Source organism: Seriola lalandi, unplaced genomic scaffold, assembly GCF_002814215.2.
Source record: "Seriola lalandi dorsalis isolate HSWRI2012SDOR001 ecotype SW California unplaced genomic scaffold, Sedor1 jcf7180002054916, whole genome shotgun sequence".
Taxonomy (NCBI): Eukaryota; Metazoa; Chordata; class Actinopteri; order Carangiformes; family Carangidae; genus Seriola; species Seriola lalandi.
This window is the reverse complement of record NW_019525468.1, coordinates 198971-209071: the sequence shown is the minus strand read 5'-3', so window position 1 is coordinate 209071 and position 10101 is coordinate 198971.

The window sequence follows — 10101 nt, the reverse complement described above, 5'->3', positions numbered from 1 at the left end:
GTGTGCTGTTACGCACTTGGACATTATGTCAATCTATATTTTAACATGTAGTCAGCAAAAGAAGGGAACAGAGGAAACATATCCATGTGTGTGTCTGTCTTTGAGTTTCCTCTTCCCTTCCGCATTCATGCAAGTCTGTGCATTTGTGTGTGTGAGTGTCCTCCGGGTGTCATTGAGCACCGGTATAAATCAGCTGGGTGTGCGAGCGTCGGGCTGCAGTAAATTAGCCAGGTTTTAATTGTGTCTGTAATAGATGACTATAATTAGTCAAGGCTCTTCCTCAGCCTCCACTGCCCTGACATAATCATCTTCTAACCAAACTACACATCCCTTCGTCTCTCCATCTCTCCATCCTTCATCCCTCTGTAGCCTGGAGAGACAAGAGGGATCTTCTCCTCCTCCTCCTCCTCCTCCCAGGATCCCCCTCTCTGACAGCTTCTCAGAGAAACCCACCAGAGAAAGTCCCTCTCCTTATGTCTATCTGAGGTCTTCTCTCCCTGCCTCTGCACATCCTCCTCTGTTTCCAAGAAGAAAATATAATTTTCAAGGCAAGTTTCATCTTCAAGTTAGCAGAGCAAAGTGTTAAAATAAGTGGTGAAATGGTCACGAGCACATTCTAAGCCGTTGGGTAGATACAAGGTGGTATAAGTGACGACAGATGTGTTTGCTGAGAATACCTGTCATTCTGGGATAGCACAACATCCTGTTTATCCTTGTAGAGTTGTTATGAACATAATTAAACCAATTATCTGAAATTAGATTACTAAATTACCCCGGAGGTCTCCCCACTCTTACTACAGCCTCTGGCATCCAAACTAGACATCAGTGTTTTTAATGTAATGTTGAAGTTAATCTTGACTCTGTGGAAAGCATTAAAGTAACACATGATCAGAGCCATGCCTTTGCTGGCTAAAAGTGAAGCAGTTTACTGTGGTAAACAGCTGAAGAGAAAAATATATCTTTCTGTGACCGACTGTGCCAGTTGGTCATAAAAACCTCTGACTATCTAACATGAGTCTAGGCAAATGTCGTTAGCCAAGAAGGGGCGCAACTGAGCTATCATTGCTAACGGTTTAGCTGGCTACAGTACATTAGTTATATATAACTTGCGCTCTGCTCATATCACGTCCACTCAATTTGGAGAAAACACCATTTACATCATTGATTTACACACCGTGTTTTACTGGCTTCACACGAGAGGATGTTTGTTTCTCACACTGACTGTGAGCTAGCGTTTGGCGTAGTAACCTCATCAACTGCAGTATTAACAAAGACCTGTCAGCCAATAACACACAAATATTTCCATGTATTTTCATGGAAGCCCTCTCAGATTGTTCTTACCTCCGTTCCTTGAAGATGAAATACAACACTGTCTTCTTTTACAGACATTCAGTCACATGGTGACAAACCATTTAAAGTGGCCAATCATTTGTGGCTAAAGAAATAATATTTGAGGCTTAAGCCCGGCATGCCCAGTCGAGGCGATGCCCATGCTTCCAAAGGATTCCTCATTCATGTTCAACTGGGTTGAGCTCTTGTGACTGTGAAGACCATAGCATGTGATTCACATCATTTTCATACTCACCATCAATCCATTCACTCACTCTTTTTTACCTTTGAATTGGCGCCCATCTCTATAACAGCTTCCTGGTAGCTCTTTAAGCTGTAGTTTACATTATATGCTCATGATGATATGGGCCAGGATCCAGGTCATCCATCCTGATAAACCATCCCCATTTCCCAGCTGATGCTAAAGATCATGTAAAAAAAAAAAAAATGTACTGAAAAAACTCCTCAAAACATTAACACCATTCAAATGTCAAAAGTACTTCTTTTACACTTGATTAGTCACAAACATCAGTGATTCAGATGAACTTGCACATTCAAATGCACACTTACCCTTGAACTTGCAGGGCTACTGCAGAAATCACAGCCCCTTGTTTTGATCATTTGTAATACACCTATAATCACCAACGGGTGTGAGTGACAGAGGGGCTGGACCAATGGGATCTGACAGAGCTGACGGCCTGCACCTGATAAGGCAGGACAAAACTGAAAAATGTTGCTGCATGGGGATCCATGCGCTGATTAGGCTTGTGTTCGATTCCTCCGAGTGCCGATTCATCAGTGTCCACTGGCACCCGTTTACCCGGTTCTCGGGTGTCAATGTGGTCACATCGCTGCCGGGACCTCGCCAATCTCTGTCGCACAAAATCAGTGTCTGAGAGAGCCGGTAGCTCACCCCTGCCCCAGTCAAACACACAAACACACACACACACACGCACGCACGCACGCACACGCACACACACACACACACACACACACACACACACACACACACACACACACACACACAGTAGAGCCCTGCCCCTAATCACAGCAACAAACACGATAAACTGTGTACACTAACCCTGCCCGTAGCCTACACGTACAGACCACACACAACTTCATCTGAAACTGACCCCCCACACAGACACACACACAAATACACACTAGTCCATTCTGAGATATAACCCCCACCCCCACCCCCCCTCCTGAAGTGGCTTGGTCACCAATCAGGACCACTTTGTCAAGGCACAGGTAACCGTGACGACTCTAATCCCTCGGCAATCAGCCGGTCATTCATCACAGCCGAGGGAGGGAGAACGAGAGGTAGAGAGAGAGAGAGAGAGAGAGAGAGAAGGAGGAGAGGGAGGAAAAAAAGGGTGGAGGTGGGGGGTGTCACAGACAGGGGCAACTGTGCAGACAAATGGCCCCAAAAATTCAGTATTAATCAGCAACTGATTTGCTGCCCCTTTAAAGCCAATACCACTTAACGACTGGAGAGAGGGAGAGAGGGAGGGAGGGAAGAAGAGTGTGAGCCTGAAAACAGAGACAAAACTGGAGAAGAAAGACTATGAAAATCAAGTGAAGGAATGAGCGAGAGAAAGACTGGAAGAAAAAAGAAAGAGAGAGGAAAGAACCTTATTGGAGTTTAATGTTGCATTAGGTGTTTGGTTTGTGACATAGTAAAATGCTGTGTAAGGTGCTAACACACACACACACACACACACACACACACACACACACACACACACACACACACACACACAGTAGTAGCCCCCTGTTGATTTGTCACTGGAGTTGATCAATAGCTGTGATGGAAACGGAATCAGCTCAGATGGATTAAACGTCCCAGTGGCTCTGACGTTATTTTCCCATTAAGAGAAGGCTAATCATTACAACACACACGCACACACACACACACACACACAGGTTCACAAATTTAAACACACACTGGAGAACATACATATGCATACATCCCTACTGCACTGCATGGATGCAGTTTCATATCCATTTAAGCACAGTTACCAACATAAACAGGACTTTATAGACATCGTGGCATGTCTGAAAACAAACACACACATACACACACACACACACACACACACACACATACACACACGCACACTGGCTGTTAAAGAAGCTGTGACTACAGCGCTAACAGTGTGACTGTATTGATCCAAGCTTGTTTCCCTCAACAACACACACTTTGGTCTTAAACAAAACCCCACTCATTCACTTTAAATGTCGAGAAAGTAACACATTATACTTCTGTCACATTTCATTACCCACATAAATCCTATAAGAAATAGACTGGAAATTAATCTCTCTGGGTTATTTCCCATGCAATGTTATAAAATAATGTTGATTAGAAGATTAAAAATGAAGAAATCCACGTAGAATAATTATTTTGTGTGTAATCATTTTCATTTATGTAAATTGATCCACAGTGCTTGCACTTCAAGCATCACCTCACCTGAAATATGAAAATATTTCACCTCCGGTGGTGTCTCGCCAAGCAAATAGATTTGTATGTGCCAAGTTATTTTAAGATTTAGACTCCACTGTATTGGAATGGAGCTAAAAAATCTGAAACAATGATTAAGATGGTTGATAAATTAAGGGACAAAAAAGATAAAACAAATAGTATCTTTGAAAGGTCTTGGGTATTGGGTTTGATTAACTGGGTTTAGATCTGATGGCTGAGGAGGCCATAGCATATGATTCACACCATTTTTACACTCACCAAACCATCGTGAGTGACCTCTCGTGCCCCATACGGAAGCACCTGCTTTGTTTGTGTGTTTGCACGGCTACGACTAGATACTATCATTTTTTTAACCTTTACCCTTTAGCATAAGACTGGTGTCCCAAAAAATCTCATGGAAAGACCAAAACCAACAGTAGCCGGGTTTCCATTGCAGTTTTGTGCAAAATAGAAGCAATTTTAAGGGGGGAGTTGACAAAACACAACTGCAGATGCTCTGTGTTTGCATTGAGTGATGTTATGTGAATAAAACCTGGTTTTCTCCACTTGAACTATCATTCCAATTACACGTGACGATGGATTTCAGCAGTCTGATTCTCCCTGGGGCAAGATACAGCAGGCGCTACGTCTTGAATGCAAAAGAAGTATTTGCATTTCACTTTTGCGAAATATTGCTTGGTTGAATAGTCAGAAAAACCATCTCATGCGAGCGTACTATACGTTTTTCTGCAACACTAATTCACGTGTTTCCATTACTCATTTTTAAGTTTGCAATTTGAAATTGCGCATTAAGCAGGTTAATGGAAATGCACCTAATGTGTTTGTTCGTCTCTCAACACTCCGTCAGCCCCAAACCATTCATTCTTATAAAAGACGCAAAATCTTTAAATGGGTCAGATATATATGGTTTCATTGTTATTTCAGAACTTCCTGAAACAGCTGGGAACTGTAGTCGTCACTTAGACAGGAGTAATCACTGCATTTGTTTGGGACTATTTTCACGCGCGCATTAATACACACTAGTGAATATTTACAGCACCAGGACAGCGCACATTAGTGGGATGAGGGAACATATCACTCATTGCATCAGTGTTGTTCACTGATGTGTTTTTAATATTTTTTGGACAACAGAGCAGCTCCATAGCAGAGTAAGCTGGATCAGGCTTTGGGTACACAGACCTGTGAGCTTGATAAATGTATTATTGGTATTGTGTCTTTTCATGAGATTTGACAGTAAGAAAAACATTGAATGTCACAAACATATTCCTCTGACATTACCTCATCAGCAACAAAAATCAAGTTAACCCCGCCGGCAGAAGGTGGTTTTAGTGTGAGTTAAGTGTAAAGAAGTAAATGAGGTAGATATATGGCCAAGGATGCTGAGGTGAGATGATACATTATACGACGTACGATGCAGAAAAGAACATGAGGCAGAGAGAAAGAGAAGGAGAGTGATAGCTCTGCGGGGAGGAAGCCTGAGACCATCTGCTGTTGGCTACCTGCTGTTCTCCCTCTCTCCTCGCTCACCTTCCCTCTCTTCTTTCTCCCCAATTCCCCTGCAGTCTATGAAGGAGCTCAGTCAGTTAGCCTCAGAGAGTCGGCGAATACACACCAGGGACTCCACACAACACAATGCACGTACACAACAAAGGCACACAAGAAGCTTTCCGTTTCAGTTAGATTGTGACTTTATATTTCATATTCATGTCTCTACATTGTCATTGTTGCCCTGCTGCTCCTTTACCCCGAACATATATGCCTCTTTTTTTTCACAAATATGCAAACATGACGCACACACACATACATTCACAACAAACACAAAACACACACACACACACACACACACACACACACACACACACACACTGTGAGAGGGTCTCTCTAATGGATTCTGAAGATTCCAATTTCCCCTCTGCCACCAAAGACAGAAAATCCTCTGAGCTCAATTACCCCTGTCTCACACACACCAGACGAGACCACATGCGCACACACACACACATGTGGACACCTCTTCACACACACACATCACACACACACATATCCATGCACACCGTAAGCCACTGTGACAAGACGAGAATCACACAATCAGAGTCACGCAAGCAAACTGAGAGGAGTATTAGTCTAAGGTAGATTTTATGTGATAGGAGAGAACAGGATGAGGGAGAGGGAGGAAAAAATGAGGGGTTGTTGGGAGGTGAGACATGGGGGAGAGGGGAGGATACACAAAAGAGGGAGATGGTGGGATAGAAGATGGCAAGATGGGAGGATAGGATCGAGTGAAAGATGCAGAGAGAAATATGGGAGCGAGTAAAACTGCAAAGCCAAAGAGAGATGTTGAGGAGATATAAGAGCAGACCGGAGAGGAGGTGCAGGCCTCTGGCTTTTACAGAATCCACTCTTCCAGAAACCTTATTAAATTCTACAATTAGCTGAACGTCTCAGGCTATAAATAGGCTCACTTTTCCCATTCCCTGATGTCAGTCAGCAGGCCAGGCTTCGACTGTGGGGGAAACAAAACAATTTAAATTATAGCGCGGCTCTCTCTTTGTCTGGCCACCCTTTTAACGGGATAATTACTAGTCTATTCATTCGCGCTCAGCCAGGGCGATATATCACCTCACTGTGCAGCGGCCCCGCTTTCTGTGATAAACGTCCTTTACTGGGGATGTGGGGAAGGAGGGGAGGGGGAGGCTGAGGGTTAACGTGTGCCCGTTGATATCAGCTCACTGTCTGCCGCTGGCTTTACCAAAAGCCTCGTCCGCTAGATTGAATAGCCTCCTGCCAGAATCTGGAGAGCACCAGGAGTGCTGCACCTTGGTTTCCAGAGTGACACCGACACCTTCCCATGGGGCCCGGCGATGAGGAAACGAGCGAGAGAGGGAATGAAAGGGAAAGAGAGGGAGCGAAAGGCATCTATTATTCAGCACGGCCCCGACCCCTGCATACGCACGCCATTAAAAATAGGAAATCCATAGCGGAGACAAATGGCTTCTAAATGAAGCGCTACAGGAGGAGAGCGGAGATAGGGACCCCTGTCACATGCGCTTTAATTGTCTCCCGGGGCGATAAGAGGATTTATCAAATTCATCGTGCTGTTAGGCCTAGGACGACGAGTGGTTGGAAAAACAGTGCAGCACGTGTTTGTTCCTTCAAAGATACGCGCCATGACACAGCAGTGGTGAACAATTAGAGCGACCATAAATTGTGCCAAGCCGACACAACTCCAGTGCAAACTGACTGTAATGGTTAAATAAAGCCCAGTGCATGGGCTGCTCTGTTGTAAATTTAAAAAAGAAAACATGAGAAACAAGGAAGGAGTTGCTCAAACTTCCTGCAGAAACAACAAGCTGTGATTAAAACCCATTTACTGGTAGGTATGGGACTACACTTAGTAGGTACTTTACACTCAACCGATGACACCGACAGAGGAATCAGTGCCTTCATCACCATAAACTTTCTCCAGCAGCAGAAGCGAAAGCTGCTTTGTCATGAGCCGAGCAGCTTTCACCTTAAAACCCTCTAATGTTCAGAGACTCGTTTGATCTTTTGAACATAACAAGCTCTTCCCTCCCATAAAGGCCACAGGAGTGGAAGGAGCTACTGACATAGATGCTTTTTAAAATGAATTTTCTACTGCTATAATGGTGGCAGGTGACGTTTAGAGCCAAATGGAAGGACTGGGTGCAGATGTGACATACAGGGTTAACCTCAGAGATACTTCCAAAGTGATCCAGACTTACGGAGATGTGTTTTAGGGCTGTTTTAGCATAGTTTACTAATTCTCACAAATGCACATAATAACATCCAAAAGTTACAAGATAAGACTGGTGATGTTAAATTTATTTTGTGTCAATCAATCGTACGAAAAAGCCAAAACCAGATGATTCCTCTGTGCCTTAGAGCTGCAGTGTCAAAAAACCATTAAAAACACATCATTGAGCCACAGTGTTGCACTAGGTGACATTATTACACTGAATTTGGGGACTGTAGTTTAAGGTCAGTCCCACATGCATCATCCTCCTGCTGCAAAAAGATGAATTCATCCGCAGCTCAAAACAGTTCCCAACAAATGTATACTATATACTCCTGTTTGATAGAGGTTTGTTACAAACTACAGTGCCCAGCTTTTTTAGGAAATGACTTAGTCTTTTTTATTTAAAAAAAAAATAAGAAACAGAATATTTGTGACTTGTTTTCAAGAAGTTACGGCCTTAGTAGGAACAACCTGAGTGCCACAGACAGGAGCAGGACGTTCGAAGGTTTAGTGTGACACATTGTTAGTTTTGGGGTTTTTTTGAGGATTTGTTGACAATAAAAATATAGAATGATGCCAATTTTATCCTTTAACATCAAGGGTTTTATTCTAAAGGTTTTTCAGGAAAGATCAGCATCAGGAAATATATCAATCAATTGTTCAAAACCACAAGTAATACCATTAAAAAGGACCCCACCATACCTGCACTTCTTTAGCTTAATTCGCTTTATTTTCATGCAAGAAATGTCATGTCAGTTTAGTTGTTAGTGAAATTCAGACTCATAAGATCATAATTCCATGTGCTAATCTAAATCAACGTTTTTCGACAAACAAATCCCTGCTGCTTGTCTCCAATTTCCATTTACATCAAACAACGTGACGTGTGCTCTGCATTTCGGAATAAAAACAGCAGCTACCAGAGACTGAGATTCTAATTTGGTGTCATGCTGTTTTTATTTTAGCTCTTGATACACATGCATACGTGCGCCCCATATTTGCTTTCACAGAACGCAGAGGCATGCAGCATACGTGGTTCTGTTGTTGAGACATTATAAATGACCCCATTAAAATTAATGACAAAAGTAATTAGAATTTAATTAGAAAATGAGCACTTTTTATGATCGTCACAATTAACCCCAACTGATGTTAGAACTGACCCTGGTTGTGGAGCAGATTATGCCACTGTTCCCCTCTGTTTTAGATGCCAGTGCGTTTCTCTTTTCAGATTACCCAGGATGCTTTGAATCAGACAGATATGGGTGCTCTGGATCCAATTTGAAGTCACTGGTCTAAATAACCACAGATTAATGGAGTAATAAACCAAAAACGTTTCAGCGGTCCCTGCTCTCATTTAGAGTTGAATTTAGGAAGCAGTTCCTTCTTTAAAACCCGTCTGTGACAGTTATTGTCAGGAGAAGAGACGGAAAGAGAGTAGGAGAGAAAAATGTATCGACAAAGAAAGAGAAAAGTGTTTTGTTTAAGTGGAAATTTAGATGAGGGCAGAAAAGCGTGTTTGGGTTTGCATCCCAGGTAGAATGTATATGTGTGTGCGTCTGAGTGTGAGGGTGTGTTCTGTCTTTTGTGATGGATGAATGACAGTCGGCATGGCAGCTCATCTCCTCTCAGGCGGCTGGGTGACAGAGAGAGATGTTACAGCGCAGAGACAGCACAACCAGCCACACTGGCAGGCAGGTGTCAGACACACACACGGACACACACACACACACACACACACACACACACACACACACATGTCCAAAGCATGCACTTGCATGCAACATCAAGATCCCCGTCTTTCCTCGCTGGCTTTCACCTGCCTCCTACTTCACAACCTCTGTACACCTGTGTCTACCTGTCTCCTGCACCCATCCCTGCCCCCCCTCCTCCACCCTGTCCATGTACCCTGTAAGTGAGCTGTCTCTTTGCAGGCGGCGGCCTCCTCGTCTGCTTCGTAGCCTCAGACCTGAGCCTGTCAAATGCTTACCCCCCTCCAGATACCTCCCATCCCAATCAATGGGAACACCATGAATATTTCACACACCTCAGGCAGGCGAGGAGGAGGAGAAGGAGGAGTGTCCCGGTCGCCTGGGGGGGAGGAGAAATAGAGGAATGGAGAGGGGGATGGTGGTGGTGGAGGGTTTGGGATGGAGGGTGATATAGGCTGTCAGGGCGCCAGTGTGGTGGAGAGATGGGGCTTCTCTTCCTGAGTCAGACAGGGCCAATAACTCATTAGAGAGAGAGAGAGATGTAGAGGTGAAGATGTGGCAGAGAGGAAGCGAGGAGGAGTGGGAGATGAGAGGAGAGCTCCTCGCCACAAAAGCAAGGAGATTTTTTTGTTCCCTCCATCTCTCCTTTTGCCTTTCTCAACCTCCTTCCTACTGTCTCTCCTCTTTTTGCTACCAACCTTATCCTCCACATCTCTCTTTTTTTTTATTACCCCCCACCTTCCACACACACACACACACACATACACACACACACACCCACCCCTTCCCCTCTTTCCCTCGGCAACTCCTGCGAAACCCCCAACCCCCAC